The sequence below is a fragment of the Protopterus annectens genome, chromosome 13.part0, assembly GCF_019279795.1.
Source record: "Protopterus annectens isolate FY-2018-M chromosome 13.part0, PAN1.0, whole genome shotgun sequence".
In the NCBI taxonomy this organism is placed as follows: domain Eukaryota; kingdom Metazoa; phylum Chordata; order Ceratodontiformes; family Protopteridae; genus Protopterus; species Protopterus annectens.
In genome coordinates, this window is record NC_056747.1 from 196,333,361 (window position 1) to 196,356,027 (window position 22,667).

Here is a 22,667-nt window from a genome sequence, read left to right on the forward strand (position 1 = left end):
TACTTAAACAAAACCAATCCTATCCATAAGTCTGAACACCTGTTTGTTTCTCATCACCCAAGGGCCCTGGGTCAACCTGTTTCCAAGCAGACTATCTCCTCTTGGATTTCTAAAGCTGTTTCCTTCTGTTATTTAACCAATGGAAAGAATCTTTCCTTTCCTATTAGGGCACATTCCACTTGGGCAGTGTCCTGTTCTGGAGCTTTTTTTAAAGGCTTGGACACTTGCTCTGTCCTGGAGGCAGCTACCTGGTTTTCTGTACATACCTTCACTAAACACTATAAACTAGATATTATTTCCAGGGTTAGGTTTGCCAGAGCTTTGGCACTCTCCCTCGTGTTATAAATACTGCAGCATATGAAAAGAAGGACATAGAATAGTTGCATAAAAATCTTACCATAGCCATAGATGTCCTCTTCTATATGCTGCAGTATTACTTTCCCCCCTACCTTCCCTTTGAAGCTTGCCTGGCCCCTGGTGGCATGTTTTCCTCACCTAAAATCAGGCTGGTGCTTTTGTGGCATTCAGTTCTGAGGTCGGTACGCACTGACGTCCACTTTATACCCCACTTCCGCTAGCTGATGTGTGGCGGCGCATGTACCTTACAGTAGCAGACGTACAAGTCAGCCATAGGCAGACACCCTTATGTTATGAATACTGCAGCATATAGAAGAGAAGGACATCTCTGGTTATGGTAAGATTTTACACAACTATTCTTTCTGTTCAACAAGCTTTTCTATTTTTACAGGGTATATATAGTTCAGGTAGGAGTTCTGACAACCATTTCTTGCTCCACTCCATGCCAGAATTCCTTTAAATGATTTGTCCTCTTATGTGTGTGTTTTTTTATGTATTTTTATATTACTGTTACTGAAAGTGTTGCTATGCTGGTGGGGCACCTTCTTTTCCAAGTGTGTGTGTGTGTGTGTGTGTGTGTGTGTGTGTGTGTCATCTCCCAAGTATGATTAGCTGAGGATTTGGCAGTCTCCAAATTACCCATAGGTGTGCGTATAGTGAGTGAGCGTGAGCTCTACAATGGACTATCTCCTGAACATGTTTCAGTGACTAACATAAACTAGCTGTTGGAATAGGCAATGATACCTGCTTGACCCTTTTATTATAAAGCAAGTTATCAAGTATTGGATGGATCGTTCTTTTTTGACGTAGTAAACTGTTGCTGCTAGTAATTATTCCAGACATCATATGTACTGAAGTGGGAGGGCTTAGAGTTTTAGAGTATAATATGTGCAGCCCCCCAACACACAACACTAAGATGTACAGTGAATATAAAAAGTTCACACCTCTGTTAAAATGCCAGGTTTTTGTGATGTAAAAAAATGAGACCACAATAAATCATTTCAAAATTTTTCCCACCTTTAATGTGACCTATAACCTGTACAGTTCAATTGAAAAACAAACCTGTTAGAGGAAAAATATTAAAAAAAAAAAAAAAAAAACATACAATACACTGGTTGCATAAGTGTGCACACCCTTAAACTAATACTTTGTTGAAGCACCTTTTGATTTAGTTACAATATTCAGTCTTCTTGGGTAGAAGTCCATCAGCATGGCACATCTTGACTTAGCAATATTTGCCCACTCTTCCTTGCAAAAGCGCTCCAAATCTGACAGATTCCGAGGGCATCTCTTGTGCACAGCTCTGTTAGGTCACCCCACAGATTTTCTATGGAATTTAGGTCTGGGCTCTGGCTGGGCCATTCTAAAACTTCAATTTTCTTCTGGTGAAGCCATTCTTTTGCTGATTTGGGTGTATGCTTGAGGTCATTGTCATGTTGAAAGGTGAAATTCCTCTTCATCTTCAGCTTTCTAGCAGATGCCTGAAGGTTTTGGGCCAAAAGTGACTGGTATTTGGAACTGTTAATAATTCCCTCTACCTTGACTAAAGCCCCACTTATACTGGAAGAAAAGCAACTCCAAAGCATGATATTGGCACCACCATCCTTCACCGTGGGGATGGCATTCTTTTGGTGATGCGAAGTGTTTTGTGCCAAACGTACCTTTTGGAATTGTGGCCAAAAAGTTCAACCTTGGTCTCATCAGACCATAACACATTTTCCTACACGCTTTTGGGAGACTTGATGTATTGTTTTGCAAATTTTAGCTGGACCTGGGTGTTTTTCTGTATGGAGAATACAGGAGATTGTTGTCACATGTAGTACACAACCAGTACTTGCCTGAAATTCCTGCAGCTCCTTCAGTGTTGCTCTAGGTCTCTTGGCAGCCTCCCTGACCAGTTTTTGTCTCGTCTTTTCATCAATTGTGGTGGGATGTCCAGTTCTTTGCAACCTCACTGTTGTCCCATGTTTTCTCCACTTTTTGATGACTGTCTTCACTGTGTTCCATGGTATATCCAGTGCTGTGGAAATTTTTTTGTATCTTTCTCCTGACTGGTAGCTTTCAACAATGAGATCCCTTTGATGCTTTGTAAGCTCTCTGCAAACCATGGCATTTGTTGTAGAAGACAACTAAGTAAGTGTCAGGAAAATCCTACTAGGACAGCTGAACTTTGGGGTTAATCAGAGTCTCTAGAATGGAAAAGAAAAAAGAGAGAATTGTACAGAACTGGAGTTCACCTTGAAGCAGGGACCTTGCTAAGGAACACTCCCATCTATGCAGCTTTTAATTGACTGATGCTCTCCCTTGCTTACGTAATGTTTAGTGTGGTTTTTATGATCTCTCAAGTTATTCTACTGCCTCACTAGTGGATCATAGCATAGATTATATTCCAGAGATCTAAACCTGAGCTCTGTAAGGTTATAATTAAATGGAGCCTGACACTGGAACATTGTGTATTAAACAGAAAGCTGTTAGTGTTCCATGCATTAGCCTATATCACTGTCCCTTTTCTTGTTTCCTCCTATGCAACAGTGACTCTTGTTATTTCTACTGTAATGTAACAGGCATTTGATGTGCCAATTATTCAATGACTTTGGATGCCTGGACCATGCAGGTTTGGATGCACCTGGTATTCAGGCTTCCGCTGTTCAGGTGCCAACATTGTTTGCTTTTTTTTCCCCCTGCTTTTGTTCCCTGTGTATAGACCAGCTACATCTTGATTAGAATGAAAGTCCCACTTTTGTAAAGAAGTACCATATGAAAACGAAGTGCATATATGTAATTTAATGAGTAAAAAGCACCGGTTAACAAACAGAACACAGTAAGCTGAGATGGGGAGCATACTTATCTGCTCAAACAAGGATTTGTACTGCAGTTTGTTTGGTCTTCTGAGGTTTTGTGTTGTTGACTGCAAACTGGCTAGTCTGCTTCAGTAAAAGATGCCAAAGTTCTCCAAGATGGTCTGCAAAAAATACACATGTAGATATAAGAAAGACTGACTTCATAAATGATTGAATTTTTACTTGTGTGGATGTAATATGGCTAAAGTTTTATGTAGTGCAAGTAGAACTGTGCAGAAAAGTTGTTCGACTGAAAAGGTTATTATGGTTAGTGTGCATGTACGAGTGTTTGTGGATTAGAGTAAGAGGATAGATTTACTTAGAGTACACGTGCGAGTGTTCGTGGGTTAGGGTTAGAGTAAGCGGATAGATTTACTGTTACACATGTTTGTTGTATGTGTTCTCTGTACTTGTGTAGTGGTACTGCTAGAAAAAGGGTTTTTAGTTACATAATGTATGGGGCTAGGAGTAAGGTTAGGGTTTTTAACACAACCATCTTACCCATGATCTGGGTATTTCAGCTAGAATTTATGATTTAGGCCTTTTTTTTATTTGGAGATAATTGTTTAATGTTTTTTTGATTTTGATATTAATAGTATTCAGTGTTTTTTTACATTCAACTCCCTCCTCTTGGGCTGGTGGATGCCCTGCACCTGATGTTAGGATGTCTGGGTAGAAGAGTTATCAACCAGAGCCGTCTTAGAGCTCTTTCTTGCTGTCGGAGCTTGAAGCGCCTGTATAGTGCAGTGTGTTGGTTGGTCTGAAGACCAGGTAACTTCTTTAAAGCTAAGTACCCGCTGGGGAAAAGCTTAAATTTTCTCTCTAGTGTGTGTACTGGGATGAGTACTAGGATCAACATTTGTCTTGTGGGCAACAGATTCCACATCTGGACTTTAACTCCCTCTGACTTTTTTGCTTAAACATAGAGCGCAATGTTCCAAACTGTCTTTTTTGTGCTATTTTTAATAAGCATGCAGTTTGTTGTAGCGGTGGGTTTCTTGCCCAGTATTTAGAAAAAGAAATGGGGCATCAGGGATCCTCATGTATTTTGGTGGCTGCAAGTCCGTCTTTTTCTACCCCCTCTAAAAAACATAGGGAGAAGTATCCAAAACTGCATAATGGGGTAGACGGTAACAGCTTCATCTTCAGCCAGTTTGCCCAAACTTGTGATAGGCGAAGAACACTATAAATGCCTTTACAGTCCCTGTCTATGACCAAAGAAGTGTTGGAGACCACTGTTGTGTACCCTTTTGAGCCAGACATGCCTCCTGATCCTACTACGTCCACACAAGTCGAAGGACAAGAATTGTCGGTTGGGTCTGAGATGCTTTGCAGGTTACGGCTTATGATTCCCATTTTAAGGCTTCTGATATGATGGAGGAGGGAATCCCATGAACCTCTGAGGGTTCATTATTTGACTGTGCACAGGCCGCAGTCTTGTCTCAGTGCTTCTGATGCAACACCTAGGCCAAGTCTAAGGCCAGACCTAAAAGGATGCTTTTTACCATGCTTCAGCTTAGGCTTTTACACTCCTAACCCACACAGGCCTACCAGCAGAATTTTTTTAGATTGACTGAGGATTTACTTAATGTTGTAGCATCCTGACAGCACAGTCCCACCAGACCCTCTGCTGCTACAGAATGTATGTTGGGGAAAAGAAAGAGCCCCACCCCCCACCCCACACACACACACACACACACACACACACACACACACACACACACACACACACACACACTTTCCAAAGATCCCAGATTCGTATAAAGATGATTTGGTATATGTAAACCTATTGTCCACAGGCTCATATGCTCATTGTGATTTAGAGGACATCCTAGCTTCAGCTTCACCACCTGAGGACTTCACTTTTGGGGAAACTCTTCACTGGGAGGTTCAGGATTGCCCTCCTTCTAAGAAGAGGGTTAGAGAATTTAAGCTTCATAAGCATAACTCTCTCTCTAAAGAGTTGCTGGATGTCTGCAACTCTGTTTCTCAGGTTGAAAGCATGCTTTAATTGTGATTATGATGCACTAGAAGCGTTTAACAACTTGGCTGCCTCTGGGTCAGTTATACATAGACATGCCTAGTCAAGAGAGCAGTCAGAGCTTCTAGGTGCTCCTTTTGACAAGGACTTTTTGGTCCCAAAGCAGATGCTGTTTTCAAGAAGCTGGAGGAGAAGGCTAAATCGGTGCAGACTGTCAAGGACTTCCTGCAAGTTCAGCCACCAGGTTTAGCAGAAACTATCCTACTAAATATAGGTCCTGTCCCCTTTCTGAGCAAAAGCAAAGAGAGAAAAGGCTGATAAGCATTAGACCACCAAAGCAATAGAAAAGTTGACCACCTGAACCTACTACCAGGCCTAGTGAACCCCAACAGGAAGCAACCTTGACTCTGCCAATCCTCTCCCAGTACAGTTTCCCTCAAGTCCTATCCCAGTATTCCTGCCCTCTCATTCCTCTTCTCCACTAAGACTAGTTGGAAGCTCAACTCTGTTCCTTCAGCAGTCGGAAAAAATATTCAACACATGGATGTTTGTGTTATCAAGTCAGGTTACAAACTCTCCTCCACTTCCCTTGCAAAGTCTGCTGGTATTCGTTCCATTTCTACATATCAACTAAGAGAAGCTTTAAACTAGGTAGGTCTGCTCCTGCAGCAAGGCTCCATTGAGGAGCTACCCTCTCACGAAAGGGGAAAAGGTTATTACTCAAGACTCTTGTCCCAAGAAAAGAGGGAACATGGAAGCCCATTCTAGATTCATAAAAACTAAACAAATTTCTTGTTCCAAAATTCATAATGCTCACTTTGCAAACTCATCTACCTACACTTGCCCCAAGAGCCTACATAGTCACCCTGCATCTAAAAGATGCTTACCTACACATTTCTTTAACAAAATCACGCAGGAAGCATCTCTGCTTCAAAGCAGGTTGAAATCATTATCAGTTCTGCCCTTTAGCTTATCTACTGCTCCTAGTGTTTTTGCCGAGTGCCTGGCTTCAGTAATTGCTTACTGTAGAACCAAGTACTTTCCAGTGTAGCCGTACCTAGAAGACAGCCTGATCTAAGGTGAGTTTGTGGAGGAACTTTTAGTTGCTCTGCAAAAAGCTGTCACCATTCTTTCCTTTCTAGGATACACTCTGAACATAAAGAAGTCTAGCCTCTCTCCATCCAGAAAACTAGTCTTTATGGGAGACTTGCTAGACTAGATACAGACCAATAAAGATCTTTCCACCACAGGAAAAGATGGCTTTCTAACCAACTACTTTCAGTCTCTTCTTCCCCTCCAAGTCTGTTCCAGCATGGAAGGTTGTCAGACTTTTGGGGTTCATGGCCTTATTTATTTTACTTATCTATTTTACATTTGTTTACTGGGGAGGTCCGACTAGACAGAGCTGTCTGTTTTCAGCAGAGGCCTGGGAAGAAAAGCTCCTTTATGGTTCCTGGAGCCAGGCTACGCATGAGGAAAATCCAGTTATATTTGAAAAATGTTTGGAATCAGCACAGCCAGTACCTCAGCCATAAAATTGCACTCTTACTTGTCTAAAAAGAGTTTCAGTGGTGGATCTCAGCTTGCAGTCAGAACTTAGGGGTACCCTTCAGGTCCCTTAAACCAACTTGCACTGTAACCATAGATGTCTCAGACCTGGCTTGGTGTGCACACACTGACAGCCTACAAGCTCAAGGAAAATGGGAACAAAATTACTGGCAAAAACACATAAATCTAAAGGAAATGATGGCTGTCCTCAAGGGCATCATAACATTCAGTGAAACCTGGAGTCCAGGGCTCTGCTAAAACAGACACGCAACACCAAAGTGATGTGGTACATTAACAAGCAGGGAAGCACTTAATTCTTGCCCTCTGTGCCTCCTGCCCATGTCCTTGTGGGAATGCAACACAAAGCCTAGGTCTTCATCTTTTAGCCCAGTACCTGCCAGGGGTGAACAGTGTTCTTACAGATCATTGTAGCAGCTCAGAAATGGAGCCTCATGAATGGACCCTAAAAAGAAGCATCTTCCTATTTCTCTGCCAAGCTAGGGGTGTGCCAGAAATGGACCATTTCGTTTTAGACCAAAAATGTCAGCTTCAAAAATTTTGTACAAGTACTAAACCTCCAAAGTCCAGGAGGACTGATGACTTCTACCAATGGGCAGGTCTGTTTCTTTATGCTTTCCCTGCCATACCCTCTTCTTCAACATATCACTGAAAATCAGGGAGGAAGGACCAAGAGTGATTCTTATTGTCCCCTTTTGACTGAGACAGTTTGCTCCCTCTCTTTCATAGCCTTAGCAAGGACACTTCATGGCTGTTACCTCAACAGCTGGACCTTCAGACACAAAACAGGGGTTCCAATATACACCCCATCCTCAGGACCTTGAGACTGAGAGCATTGTTGATCCACTAGCTGCTTCTCAAGGCCTTTGTTTGGGTAAGGACATACTGGACATTTTGAAAGAAGCAATAAAACCTACTACCAGAAAAATTGACCAATTATAAAAGGAAAAGGTTCTCTTTTTCATGCCAAAAGCAACATATTTCTCCAAAAAACAGCCGAGATCAACCAGGTGCTGGCTTGTCTACTCATTTATTTAGATCTGGTCTCTTACTCATCCATAAAATGTCATTCTTCAGTCATATCCATCTGTTTTCCTATGCAGCCTTCTTTCAACTCAAACTGCTGTTGAAACAATTTCTTAAGGTTGTCATTCATCTGAGGTCTCCCAGAAGAGCTCCCACTACCTCTTAGAAATTCAGTGTCATGCTGGCAAAGCTTATTGTGCCTTCTTTTGAGCCAGCTGCTACAGCTGACATTCAATTTCTGTGCTGGAAAACAGATTTTTAGTGGCTGTCACCTCAGCGAGCCAGATCTACGAACGTCCGGTACTTAATGGTATTGTCCCCTTTCTCATTTTTTCACCAAGACAGAGTTTCTTTCAGGACTAACCCTGCTTTATGCTTAAGGTGGTTTGTGAATTTAGCCTACACCAGCCCATTTACTTCCCTGCTCTTTTCCTTCACTCTCAAAATTGGGGGAAGAATATCCTTCATTCCCTTGATGTCCATAGAGAGTTCTGATACTATCTGGACAAGACCAAGGCAGACAAGAAATCCAATCATCTTTTTTGTAGCATATGTTAGTAACAAACTGGGAAATCCTGTCAGTAAGCAAATCATTTCTAAGTGGATTTCTAACCGTTGTATACAGTTAAAGGCATAATGGGAAACAAGTTCCATTTCCTATCAAATCTCATTCCACCAGAGCTATTGCCACCACACATGTCTTTGTCAGAGGGTTCTCTACCTAGAAAAGTCTAGACTGACACTTGATCCTCAGTCTACACTTTTACAAAACACTATAATGTGCTCATTTTTTCATATTCCCAGACTGGATTGGTCTCAGAAGTCCTGCAGGGCATTCTAACCTCTATGTAAATCCACCTTTATACCAAATCCCAATTGTTCTCAACTTTGGGAATCCTCCAATACAATTACTACTGCAACAGTGGAATATGATGGACATAGTACTGTTGTGTCTACTTACCATAAATGTAGATGTTCAGTTGTTTTCATTGTTGTAGTATGTCTTTCCTCTCTAATGTCTTCAGCTTGGGGTGTGCTTCCTTATCTCTACCCTTTTTCTGATTCCATTTCTCTGCCTCCTCCCTTGTAGGTCTTTAGGATCTTTCCCTGGCACAATGATAACCATTGGGGTGCTTTGTGCCCTGGGCCTGGAGCTTCGGGGGGGGGGGGGTTGCCATAGCAAGGTTAACTCATAGTTATGATTGCAACAGTGAAGAAACTAGAGTAGCTACATTTATGGAAGATATACTCAATTGTACTTTTTCTTGAATCTAATTACTAGAAAGCTGTATTTATTACACAGACTTCACCTTCACAAGCATCTAAGGTATTATGCCAGGATTCACAGGTTGAGTGCATACCCGTCATCTTTGCGGATTTTCAAAGAATGGTCAGGTTTGTGCCCCATATTTTTGATGTGTTCCTCATAAAATTGGTGCAAATCTTTGAGAACTGAAGTCATTTAATAATGATAGTCAATGGAGTTTCAGACTTTATAGCCTTCAGAAAATGTATACCAATGCAAAACCTTTATTCTAGGAGATTTATAAGTCCTTTTAAAATCTACCCGTTTTTGTGCCTTTGCCTTCCATTATTTTTTGCTTTTTCTAGATTTCTTGTATTAAGAGGTTGCGAGGTTTGGTTGAGGGAATCTCATCAACTTTGTCGCTTCCTGAATTGAAAACTAGATCTGTCTGTTGTTCAGGCATTATCAATGTAGCTAGTCATTTTTGTTGCCTTTTTATTGTAATAAGTTTAACACATCACTTTGAGGCAGAGGTAGTCTTGTAGTACCTCAAGTGGTTTTACAATGTGACATTGTTCAGTCTCGCCGTTTGTTCTTACACATGAGTCGGCCGCATCACAAGCTCTGCATCTAAGAGAAGCTCGAGACTCAGTGTGTATCCCATGGTCCTCCCTGCTATCCCTCAGATCTAGTTTTCCACTGCAGCTGATCGCATCGAGAGAGCTCGGGCCAGTAAAAACTTTCTATTTTTTTCACTAAATTAGTTTCTTAAAATCTTTTTGCTATATATATATATATATATATATATATATATATATATATATATATATATATATATATATAGACAGGTTTAGTGTGTGTGCATATCTAGGGCTTTTTTTGTCAGGGCTCTGGCAGTTAGTTTTAGTAGAACTTTTGTAAAGTTTTTTTTTCCTAGTATTTAACCACTTAATATTGTGTGCAGTGTTTCATATTTACTCATAATATATAGATATATTTACATAGTTACATTAGGACTATTATACTTATTAGTAACCTAGGCTTATAGAATTGTTAACATAATCCTTTCCTTGCTTGGCAAGTTGCTTTATGTTAAATATGTCTGAAAAAGCTAAATCTGGATTTAAAAGGTGCCAGTGTGGACAAAATATGTCCATCACCGACAATCATGCTTCCTGTGTCTACTGTCTTGGCCCTCTCCACCTGCAGGAGGATTGTTCTATTTGCCACTCCTTCAGTGGAAGGGTCATGATGGAAAGGTGCAGGAAGCTGATAGACAGAGGCTTAATCAAGCCAGACTTCTTGGAAGCCTTGGAGAAGGCTGACCAAACTTCTAGGTCTTTGAAGGAGTCGAAGGTGTCGGAGCCCAGGTCCTCGGCTCCGAGCACCTCTTCCAAAGTTTGTTCGCCGGCTCCACAGACCTCAGGGCTGGGCATCGAACGATTACCTTTGATCGAGCCCCAGGTCTTGGAACCGGTGTCGGAGCTGCCTCCACCGTCGATTCTTCGATTGGTGCTGTCTTTGGCCCCTTCGACCCGTTCTTCCAGGCCTTTATCCGAAACTGACGTTGACTGTGTGGTGCAGAAGCTTATGGAGAACACGGCTCTGTCCAAGCTAATTGCGGTTTCGTCCCAATTGGTGTCGAAACTGGAAGCCCTTCCTGTGTCTCCGACGGATCCTCCTTCGAGACCTATCCAGTCTTCGGAGCCGGGAGAAGATGAACCGATGATAGTGGAACCCTCTGTGCCAAAGCCTTCCACTGTGCGATCGGCACCGCTGACTTCGACACCTTCGGAGCCTATCGAGGAGTCGCGGAGCCGATGGTCTCTCCTTGGTTCCGGGGCTGAGAGCCGTACCGAATTTTCGGTCCCGACTCTCCCCCTTGGGGCCTCGGCACAGATCAGTTCGGCTCCGTCCTCTGGGTCGGAGCCTCTGGTTCCGGTGTCGGGGAGGCTTCCCGGTTCTTCGGATCCGGAGGATTCCTCGGCCCGGGGATCGGGGGCTTTCGATCTTATGAGGAAGGTCTTGTCTGAGAAGACGTCTATGTCATCGGAGTCATCTTCTCCTTCCCCTAAAGGGCCATGTTCTACTTCTGTACCCGTGATCCCTCCCAAGCGTAGAGTCCCAACACCTCAGCTAGCCCCAGAGGGTGTCCCCTGTTCCTCGGAGGCTTCACCAGATGCCCCATCTGATGAGGTTCCGAGGAAAAGATTGTGCAAGAGGAGGCACATTGATTCCCCACAGGAATCTCTAACATCTGACACCGATTTGGATGAGGCAGAAGGGTCCCCACATTCCCCCTCTGAGGATGTCTCGTTTGCTGACATCCTGCAGATCTTAAGACAGAGGGGTGATTGGCAGTCACTTGCCCCCACTGAAGACGAATCGGTGTTGCTGAAGGCATTTGGGGCTCAACCTTCTACCTCCTGGGTGACCCCGCCCTTCGAGCTAATGGAACTGATAACTCGAAGGGCGTGGGAGACATCAGACACAGTGGAACCAGTGCCTCGGAGACCGAACAAGTACATTACCGCCCCCCCCAGGGCAAGACTTGTCTTACCAAAGGAATCCCAGTCGATGCTATGGTGGTAGCAGCAGCCACAAATAAGGAAATGTCCGAAGCATCTTCCTCTGTCCATCCTCCTAATAAGGATTCTAGGACTATGGACAGGTATGGGAAGCGCGTATTTAGCTCAGCGACCTTTTCCATCCATTCGCTGAACTACCTGACGCATTTTACGCAACTTCAGAGGGATCTCATTAAAGAGCTGGGAAATACCCTGCAGGGTAACACAGATGCTGCTGTCTTGGACAAAGTGACAGCACAGCTAAACACCCTCACTTCAATATTCAACTTGTCCATGAGGCTCATCTCTTATGCGGCCGAAGGTTCGAGTAGGGCTGCAGCCTCAGCGATTGCTCTACATAGACAATCCTGGATGCGGCTGTGCTCCTTTGCGGAAGCCTTTAAGTCTTCCTTTGCCAATGCCCCCTTTGATGGTGCCACCTTGTTTGGGCCCAAAGTAAAGGAGACTCTCACTCGGTGCGAGCTAGAAGGTAAGACCCTGTCTGACGTAGGGGTCTGTTTTTCCGCTCCGACTAGACCATACCCCAAAGGGCAAAGAGGCGGAAAAATGTGGTTCCGTAAGACTCGGGGATCTTACCAGGCCACACAGAGTGATGCCCCCTCCAGAGGCGGGGGGGGGGGGAGAAATGGAAGACGCCACCCAGGTGGCAGAGGAGGTCCGCAGCATCAGGCCAACAGGGGATACTGTCCCTGGGAAGCCTTTCCAGCACTCCTGAGTGGAGGCCCGACTGTCCTACTCTGGAGGCAGTCGGGGGTCGCTTGGCTTTGTACCCAGAGGCCTGGCTAAACCTTACCTCAGATTCTTGGGTACAAAGCATAGTAACCAGAGGATACAACATTCCTTTTATGTCCATCCCCCCCGCACAAAAGAGATTTCCAGATGTTCCACCCCATCTGCGAGATCCAGCAGCCTTAGAAATTACAAAGCTGCTCGAAAAAAGAGTCATCCAACCAGTCCCGGCAGACCAGAGAGGGTCCGGAACTTACTCAAGGTTCTTTTTAGTTCCAAAAAAGACAGGTGACTGGAGACCAATATTGGATCTCAGCAAACTCAACTCCTTCGTGAGGAAGGAAAGGTTCCGGATGTTCACGCTACAGTCGATCCTTCCCTTTATACAGAAGAATGACTGGATGTGCTCAATAGATCTCCAGGACGCATACTACCACATCAAAATGGCCAGAGCGTCCAGAGATTACCTGCGCTTCTGGGTGGGGGCCAGTCATTTCCAATTTTGAGCGCTGCCCTTTGGTCTCACCTCAGCCCCCAGGATGTTCACCAAATGCATGGCAGTAGTAGCATCTCACCTGAGATGGCTAGGATTCCGGGTGTTTCCGTATCTGGATGACTGGCTCCTTACCGCTACCACCGAGCATCGTCTTGTACAAGCCAGGGACTACACACTCAGCCTCTGTTCCCATTTAAGACTTTCAATCAACTTCGAAAAGTCTACCTTATTGCCCTCACAGCGTATCTCATTTATAGGTGCAGAGTTGAATACAACAGCAATGGTGATAAAGCTTCCCCTGATAAGGGTGTCAACTCTCAGGGATCAGATCGCTATTCTCCTACAGAGCAGAAACGTCCCCACCGCGCAAGTGTTGAAAGTCCTAGGCCTGATAGCGGCTTCTCTTATTGCAGTTCCTCTGGGCAGAATGCACATGAGGGTCCTACAGTGGCTGCTCTTCGCGCAGTATTCGTTCCAGGAACTCCACTTGTCACACAACATATTGATCACGAGTCTTGCAAGCGGGATCTTCAATGGTGGATGAACAGTCAAGATCTGACAATAGGTCGTCCCTTTGTCCTGCCCAGCCCTACAGCCACCATAACCAACGACGCTTCCCTGATGGGGTGGGGGGGGCTTTTTCAGGGAAGAACAGTCCAAGGAGAATGGTCCAAAACAGAGTACAATCTGCACATCAATGTCCTGGAGTTGAGAGCAGTGTTTCTGGCGTTGCAACACTTTCATGAATCTTTGCCTCTGGGAACAATAGCAGTTCAGACGGACAATATGTCAGTGGTTTGGTACATAAACAAACAAGGCGGAACCAGGTCTTACCCGTTATGCAGAGAGGCCCTGAGAATTTGGCAATGGGCTGCGTCCACGGGTCGCTTTCTGATAGCAATGCACATCCCGGGGTCATCCAACGTCATTGCGGACAGGCTGCGCAGAGCCATCCTGTTACCACATGAGTGGTCCCTGAAAATTCAAGTGGCGGAAAAGATTTTCCACAGGTGGGGCCAGCCTTGCTGCGATCTATTTGCATCCCCTTTGAATGCCAAATGCAGAAGCTACTTTGCCCTACTTCCCCCTCTGGGGAGTGTCCCCAGGGACGCTCTAATGCACGATTGGCCCCCGGGTCTCCTGTACGCATTTCCCCCTGTTCCTCTAATACCCAAATTTCTTCAGAAAGCCAGGAACCTGGACAGGACGATCATCCTGATAGCACCGTTTTGGCCTTGACAGATCTGGTTTCCCTTCCTTCGATCCCATCAGATAGAGGAACCTTGGATTCTGGACCCAGTGCCAGACCTATTGACTCACTCGTCGGGAGTTCCTCATCCATCCCTTCAATCCCTCAAATTGACAGCTTGGCTGCTTCTCTTCCCTGTTTAGCCAGATCGAACCTTTTGTCCTCTGCAGTACAACACATTCTAATTTCTTCTCATAAAGCCTCCACCAGAAAGCTATACAGGAGCAAATGGAAGCGCTTTGTGTGTTGGGCATCATATCACGGTATTGATCCTCTGGTAGCCCCGATACACAAAATATTGGAATTTGTATCCATTCTTTTTCATGAAGGGGCTTCTACATCCACCATAAGAGTACATTTAGCGGCCATATCTAACTTCCATGTAGGTGAAGGTGGTTCCACTATTATGTCCCACAGGCTTTGTAAGGCCTTCATGAAGGGTACTTTCCACCTTCGCCCACCCATTCGAGAGCCAATTTTCCCATGGAACCTAAACTTTTTGTTGTCCCAGCTTATGCTAGCGCCCTTCGAACCTGCGTCATCGTGTCCACTTAAGTTTTTGTCATGAAAGACCCTTTTTCTTATTGCTGTTACCTCAGCTCGAAGAATTTTGGAGCTACAGGCCTTGTCAGTGAGACCACCTTACATGATTTTCCATCCAGACAAAGTTTCCTTACGAACAAACCCGTCGTTTCTCCCCAAAGTCTGTTCTGTGTTAAATATTAACCAATCTATAGAACTCCCTACGTTTTTCAAAAATCATTCAAATAAATTGGAATATATGTTGCACAAATTGGATGTACATAAGCAACTGAGATTTTACCTAGACAGAACTAAAAGCTTACAGGAAGTCTGATCAGTTGTTTGTGTCATTCGCAGGCAGTAGGAAAGGCATGGCGGTATCAAAGGGTACCTTATCCAAGTGGCTATTGGAGTGCACCAATTTTGTTCATTCAGCTGCTAATCAACCACTACCGTTCAAACCTAAGGCTCATTCTACTAGGGCCATTTCTACTTCCTTAGCCCATGCAGCTCGCTTACCGTTGGACACTATTTGTGCAGCAGCAACGTGGGCAAAGCCTCATACATTTATCATGCATTACAAGGTGGGCAAGGCCTCTAAAGGCAGGACTTCCTTTGGTTCCACTGTGCTCAGGAATGTTCTTCCGTGAGTCACCCAGGGTAACGGAGCTAGGGACACTTCCCGTGTGTAAGAACAAACGGCGAGATTGAACAATGTCACATAAAGAAGTTATGTCTTGCCATAACGTTCCATGTGAATTGTTCATCTCGCCTTTGTTCTTACATTCCCTCCCTCCTTCCCCCACCACGTTCTGGAAGAACTGGTATGACTAGGGTTTGATTGGTCTATTCCTGAATGAGTTACAATATCCTCTCATTGCTAGGTTGCATTTCATCCTTACACATATGTGTTGTAGTTCCAGTGTCTCATTGCTTGGTGTGTGATTGCGTAGGCGTTGGACGCAGTTGGTATTAGAGCGAGATAGTTTCTTGCAAACTAGATCTGAGGGATAGCAGGGAGGATCATGGGATACACACTGAGTCTCGAGCTTCTCTTAGATGCAGAGCTTGTGATGCGGCTGACTCGAGGCCGAGGATCGGCTCCGAACCCGTGTGTAAGAACAAAGGCAAGATGAACAATTCACATGGAACGTTATGGTAAGACATAACTTCTTTTTTCCTGCGGTCACTCTTGTTTGGCAGAAATTATTCAGTATTACTGTCCAAAGCAAGTGTAATGCTACTACCGCCTTAGTGTCTAAAGGAAATGTAGCATGAGGTTAATAACATGGCTGAAGTGCAGTCTGGAAATCATGATGAAGACAAGGCAATGTGACTTAGTGTAAAAGTGTTGGCAGTGCTCTTAAAGGGATTACACATGACTCAAGTCAGTTATCCAGACTGTTACTTGGGTATGATCAGTAAATGGAATCCTGTGAAAGTTCTGATTGTTAAGGTAGTATGAGAGCAGTGTAATGCCCTGCAACTGTTAAAACAAAAAAAGCTGGATGTTTTTGGTAAGGCACTTGAAACTTGTGGAAAGATGGTACGTACCAAACAACATTGAACTGCCTGGATTTTGTTAAAACAAAGATGGCGTGTTGGACTAACTGGCTTTACCAGAAATACATTGGGTATCGAAAGAGCTTCTAGGCTGGCCTTATCTCTGGTCAAAAGAATGCACACTTAGGATAATTTTCATTCAGTTTGTTCAATGGTAAGCAAAGGAACGGGTATTATCGCAGCTGGGAAGGAGGTATATGGTGTAAGGACAGACATTTACATAGGACTTGCTTAAGTAGATATTAAAAGTTGTAGAGATGATTAGAATATAATCAGTGGAAAATTAAGTACAAGTTGACTTTTCCTGTTTGAAAGTATTTATTCCAAATAGGATGTATTTTTTTTACCAATACAAAGTTAGCAGTGGAAAAGTTAAAACAGCTATCATCACAATTGCTAAACATAGCGTTGAGGAAATGGGACAGAAAACAAGTTTCTTAAAAGTCTGTTGGTTCTTGAGAGTTTAGTGGAAGATGAATGGAATGAACAGTTTGATCAAGACAAAAAAATAGGATGTGTGCCTTTATGCTTTTGGCTAGTATTTATTGGCATGAAAGAATTTACTTATCTTAGTTTTGGTTTAGTTGAAACAGGTTGTTAGCTGGCTGTGTATATGTGTTAAAATTTGACTGTATCTGAAAAGATTTAATTGTTCACTTTTTCCATTGAAAAGTACAATGTGTGCTGGTCTCCAATAAATGTTACCGAAAGGGCTTTGTAAATGAATTGCATTTATATACCAAGAAGTGGAAATGAAGTTAACAGGAGATGTTTAGTAGACACAGGTGATTGGAGAAATTGTGGTAAGAAACTACTTTATTTATTTATTACTATAACCTGGTCTGTTGTAACCACAGTTATAAGAGCGGTTTGTTTTTATACAAATATAATTTAGACAATTGATTTGCACCTCCTATATTGGAAATATTCAGGGCTAAAAAGCTGCGAGAGTGTTTTGCATAATTTGAAGCTGTACATTTTTAGGTGCCTTTTTGCCTATAAACTAACCAAGATGTTTAATGATCTGAAGTAGGTACTTCATTTGTCAGCAACCTTTGGGGTATCGGATCTGATCTCGGATCCGAGCCGGCAACTTATTTCACAGCTATAAGATCCGAGCTCCTAGCTCCTCCCCTTACCCATAATCCCCTGCCAACCCTGACTGACCTCAGATCTAGTTTGCCACGCTTAGTGAAAGCAGCTAGATTCAAAGCTCCTAGTCTGGTCAGATAAGTCTTTCAACTTATTGTAATTATTGTTATATTTTTTATTAAAAGGTTGAGTGTGTTTAGGTTTCCCCTTATTTTAGTCCTAAAATCTTATTTTTTTAGTGTAATTTCCTCCCCTCCCCTCGCTGGTGCGTAGTTTTTGTGTGGGTCGGTGTGTGTTTGGGGCCTTGAGCGAGTGAGTTTGTTTTTTTTTTTGTACTAGTATAATGTCAGAGGCCCCAAAACCAATCTTTTCCAAATGCACCGAGTGTGGCCATAAGCTTTCACCGGCGGATGGCCACACTCTGTGTGTTCGGTGCCTTGGGGTTGAACACCTCTCCTCAGGGTGTACTATCTGCGCGGCGTTCAACCCCAGGGCACTGAAAGAACGGAGGTCGAAGCTGATCCTGGCGGGACTTTTGCCCCCGGATTCGGCTTCGGCCTCCGGTGCTCCCGTGGCCTCACCCCAGTCCTCGGTGGTGGCCACTCCTGCTGCTATCCCCCCGGCCGGGACTCAAACTCCCGCTGCAGCACTGGAGGAGAGGGAGGCCAAGAGGGTGAAAAGGAGGGAGAAGCACCACAAGCGGCGGGCTGAGGCCTCCGCTTCAGCCCCCCCCGGCTAAGCGGGCTTCTCCCTCCACGGCTTCCAGGTCTCCTCCTCCTCAGCTCTGGTCTCCATGCTTCTCACCGGGACCCGAGGAGGAGGAGACCCGATCTCCATCGAGGTCATCGAGGTGGCACTCCCGGCCTGCCTCGGTGGCCTCGTCGAGATCCACATATAGCTTGTCGGATGCGGACATGGACCGGATGATGCGAAGGTTCATCCAGGCCCAGCTGCAGATGGGAGTGCTCCTGCCCCCCCCCTTCGGGGGGGGGAGCTCAGCGCCTTTTTTTGCCCCGATAGCTCCTTCTCCGACCCGCTTCCGGGTTCGGAGCGCCCGGAGCCGGGCAGCGTTGGAGCCGGGGGTGGGTCGGCGCCGACAGTACTTGGTACTTTGGCTCTGACCTTTCCCTCGAGTTTGTCGGGTCCATCCTTGTCGGATCCGAGCTCTCGGAGCCGTGGGCTGAGCTTCGGATCCGAGGGATTCAGTGTGCCTTCGGCTCCTTCCAGGTCGGAGCACATGGGCCTGGTCTCGGCGCCGGTTCCGATCCCCCCATCGGATCCGAGTGGGAGTCTGCTCTCGAATCCGAGAGAGAGCGACTCTCCCTTGGCCTTCAATGCGGTGGAGAGGGCTCTGTTGAGTGCATCCGGACCCCCGACCCTTGCCTCGGCCCCATCCTGCACTCCCTCTCGGCTGGGTCTGGCTTCCATCACCCGGCCACAGGGACAGCCTGCTTCGATGTCTCAGGTTGTTCCTCAGGAACAAGACGTTGCTGGTGAGACTTCCTCGGACAGCCCCCCAGAGGATGTTCCTCATAAGCGGAAGTGTAAGAGAAGGCACGTGGACTCCCCTGAGTCCTTAACAGAAGACACGAACTTGGATGAAGGGGAAGGCTCCCCAAGGTCACCCCCGGAGGATGTCTCCTTCGGAGACATCATGGAAATGCTCAGGGTTAGGGGGGGGTGGTCTGCCCCCAAGGCTTCCTCCGACGAGTGTTCGAAGTAGGCCCATCTACCTCTTGGGTGTCCCCTCCGGCCGACCCCCTGGTGGACCTTATTACCACCATGGCGTGGAAGGAGCCGGACACTGTGGAGCCAGTTCCCAAGTGCCCCGATAGGATTCTGAGCCCCCCTTCAGAGAGGTTCCACTGGAGCAAGGGTCCCCCCGTAGATGCCATATTGGTGGCGGCAGCCACCAAGAGGGAATTAGCTCAGGAGAGCCCCTCGGTCCATCCACCGAGCAAAGAGTCCCGCTCGATGGATCGCCTAGGGAAGCGGGTCTTTAGTTCAGCGACCTTCTCAGTAAGGTCCCTGAACTGCATGGCACACATTATTAGGATGCAGCGAGACCTTATCAAAGAGTACGCTGCTTCCCCCCCGGTGTCCATGGCGGAGGACAGACAGTTGTACTCCACTCGCATGGCCACTCTAAGATCTATATCGAATACCTCTCTGCGGCTTTTGTCCCATGCGACAGAGGGAGCCGCTAGAGCCAGCGGAGCAGGCCTAGTCATGAGACGCCAGGCCTGGCTCCGACATTGTGACTTCGCAGAACCCTTCAAGGCGTCATTTGCGAATGCTCGCTTTGATGGTTCTGCCTTATTTGGCAAGACCGTTCGCGGGACTTTAGTCCAGAGCGAAAAGGACGGGAAGATATTGTCTGCAGTCGGAGTCCGCTTCTCTGCTCCCCAGAGGTCCTTCTCCAAGAACCAAAAGGGACAGAAGAAGATGTGGTTCCGGAAATCGCAACATTCCCAGCCTGCTCCAGACAACCAGTCCTTCCGTGGCAGAGGAGGACAGGGAGGATGCCGCCCTAGAGGCAGAGGGGGCCCGAAGAATTTTGGGTCCAGAGAAACCTTCTCTGATCGGCCCACGCAGCAACCCTGAGGGGTTGCCCGACTGCTCCACTCTGGAAGCAGTCGGGGGGGGGCGTTTCTCGAGGCACCTGGCAGCTTGGGAGTCCATCACATCAGATCGCTGGGTGCTTCATATCATATCCAGAGGTTACCAAATTCCCCTGTATCATGTCCCCAAACTCAGAAACCTCCCCGATGTACCACCCGATCAGAGGGAGGTAGCAGCTGCAGAGATTCAGCAGCTCCTAGAAAAAAGAGCCATCCAACCCGTCCCCCCAGACCAGCGTGGATTAGGTTTTTACTCCAGGTTCTTTCTGGTGCCAAAAAAGACGGGGGACTTGAGGCCAATTCTCGACCTCTCTTTTTTGAACCTGTCAGTAACCAAACAAAAATTCCGGATGGTCACTCTTCAATCCATCCTCCCCCTATTGCGGGAGAACGACTAGATGTGCTCAATAGACCTCAAGGGTGCGTACTACCACATTCTGATGGACAGACGATCCAGGAGGTTCCTCCGCTTCCGGCTGGGAGCCAGTCACTACCAGTTCAGGGTCCTTCCCTTTGGTCTCACCACAGCCCCCAGGGTGTTTACCAAAGTATTAGCAGTGATAGCGGCCCACCTGAGACTCCAGGGAATGCAGGTTTTTCCATACCTGGACGACTGGCTCCTGACCGCCCCGACAAGGCATCTACTTTGCTCAGCCAGGGACTACTTCCTCCGGCTTGCTCCCCAGCTGGGCATCACTATCAGCATGGACAAATCCTCTCTTGCTCCGACTCAGGTGATAGAGTTTATAGGGGCCAAGTTGGATACGAGAAAGCTTCTAGCATTCCTGACTGCGGAACGACTACAAAACCTGAGGCTTCATGTGTGGGCCATCCTCCAGTTAGAAGCTCCATTAGAAGCTCCATCGGCGGAATTGGTCCTGAGGGCTCTAGGCTCCTTGGCGGCGGCAATCACTCTTCTGCCATTGGCTCGTCTGAATATGAGGGTCCTGCAATGGACCCTTCAGGTCCAATGGTCCTTTCTACATTACTCCCTAAGCCATCCTATTCTCCTCAGCAGGGCTTGCAGGAGGGCTGTCTTATGGTGGCTCCAATCTCCGGACCTCCATACGGGACGTCTCTTCTCCACGTCTTATCCCCTCGCCACGGTGACCACGGACGCCTCTCGCCTCGGGTGGGGGGGGCATTGCTCAGGCAGGACGGTCCAAGGCATGTGGAACGACACAGAGACCTCTTTGCATATCAATGTCCTGGAGATGAGGGCGGTGCTATTAGCGTTGCAAGCACTTCAGAACCTTCTTCCTGTAGGAACTATTGCGATACAGACGGACAACATGTCAGTTGTCTGGTACATCAACAAACAGGGGGGAACCAGGTCCTATCCTCTCTGTCGAGAGGCCATGAGAGTGTGGGAATGGGCGATCTCCACCCACCGCTTTCTTATTGCAATGCACATTCCGGGACGGTCCAACATGCTGGTGGGGAGACTCAGCTGCACCATCCTTTCCCCTTACGAGTGGTCTCTCAATCCCCAGGTAGCGAAGCGGATTTTTGCCGAGTCGCGGCAACCCTGTTGCGATCTCTTCGCTTCTCCCTCAAATATAAAATGCAACAGTTACTTCGCTCTAATTCTCCCCTTCGGGGAATCCCCGAGAGACGCTCTGGTGCATGCTTGGCCTCCCGGTCTACTTTATGCTTACCCACCTCTACCCCTGATGCTGAAACTCATACAGAAAGCCAGTCGGTTGGGGAGCAGAATGATCCTCATTGCCCCATTCTGGCCTCGTCAAACGTGGTTCCCTTACCTGTGGTCTCACCTGGTAAATCCTCCTTGGCTTCTGGATCCCCTACCGGATCTAATATCTCATCCTCTAGGTCTCCCGATCCCGAATCTGGACAACCTCAAGTTGACAGCTTGGCTGCTCCAGTTCCACTCCTAGTCAGGACTCCCGGAATCTCTTCCCCAGTTAAAGCCATCCTAGTAGCAGCACACAAACCTTCCACTAGAAAGGTCTATCGCAGTAAGTGGAAGCGTTTCTCCATCTCGGCGGAGAATCATAACTTAGATCCCTTCACAGCACCGTTGCTGGCTGTGTTGGATTTCCTTACAGGTCTATTTCATCAGGGGGCTAGCTGCTCTACGGTCAAGGTTCAACTGGCAGCTGTTTCTCATTACCATGTGGGACATGAGTCAGGTCCTTTGATTACGGAAAAATTGTGTAAAACCTTTCTCAAGGGTACCTTCCTGCTCAGACCCCCTGTCAAAGAAGTTGTGCCCCCTTGGGATTTATCACTAGTCCTACAGGCCTTAACAGCTCCCCCTTTTGAACCTGCTGCTTCGGTTGATCTTAAGTACCTAACTTGGAAAACAAGTAATAGCGTTCCTTGTCGCTATTACTTCAGCGAAAAGAGTTTCTGAGCTTCAGGCCCTTTGTGTAAAACCCCCGCACTTGGCCTTTCACCAGGATAGAGTGTACCTCAGGACCAATCCCTCATTTCTTCCCAAGGTGGCTTCAGAGGGTAATATCAACCAATCCATTAATCTGCCAGTCTTCTTTCCTAAGTATCAGAACAAAGGAGAATACAAACTGCATTTGTTAGATGTGCATAGACAACTGCGCTTCTACATTCACAGGACTGCTGGCCATAGACAATCCGACCAGTTGTTCATCTCCTTTGCCAAATTTAACTTGGGTAAATCTTTCTCTAAGGTCACTTTATCACGATGGATCTCACAGTGTATTCTATTGGCCTATGAAAGTTCTGGGTGGCCCGCACCTCAGGGAGTTCGTGCACATTCTACTCGCTCTATATCTACCTCTGCTGCCTTTAG

The 22,667-nt window shown here is 46.2% G+C and overlaps 1 protein-coding gene across 1 annotated transcript in view; it reads left to right on the plus strand.

The window, feature by feature from the left end:
* LOC122787868 (histone-lysine N-methyltransferase, H3 lysine-79 specific-like) overlaps positions 1-22,667 on the plus strand; it is a 2,114,473-nt gene that overhangs the window by 577,834 nt on the left and 1,513,972 nt on the right. The window lies entirely within an intron of this gene.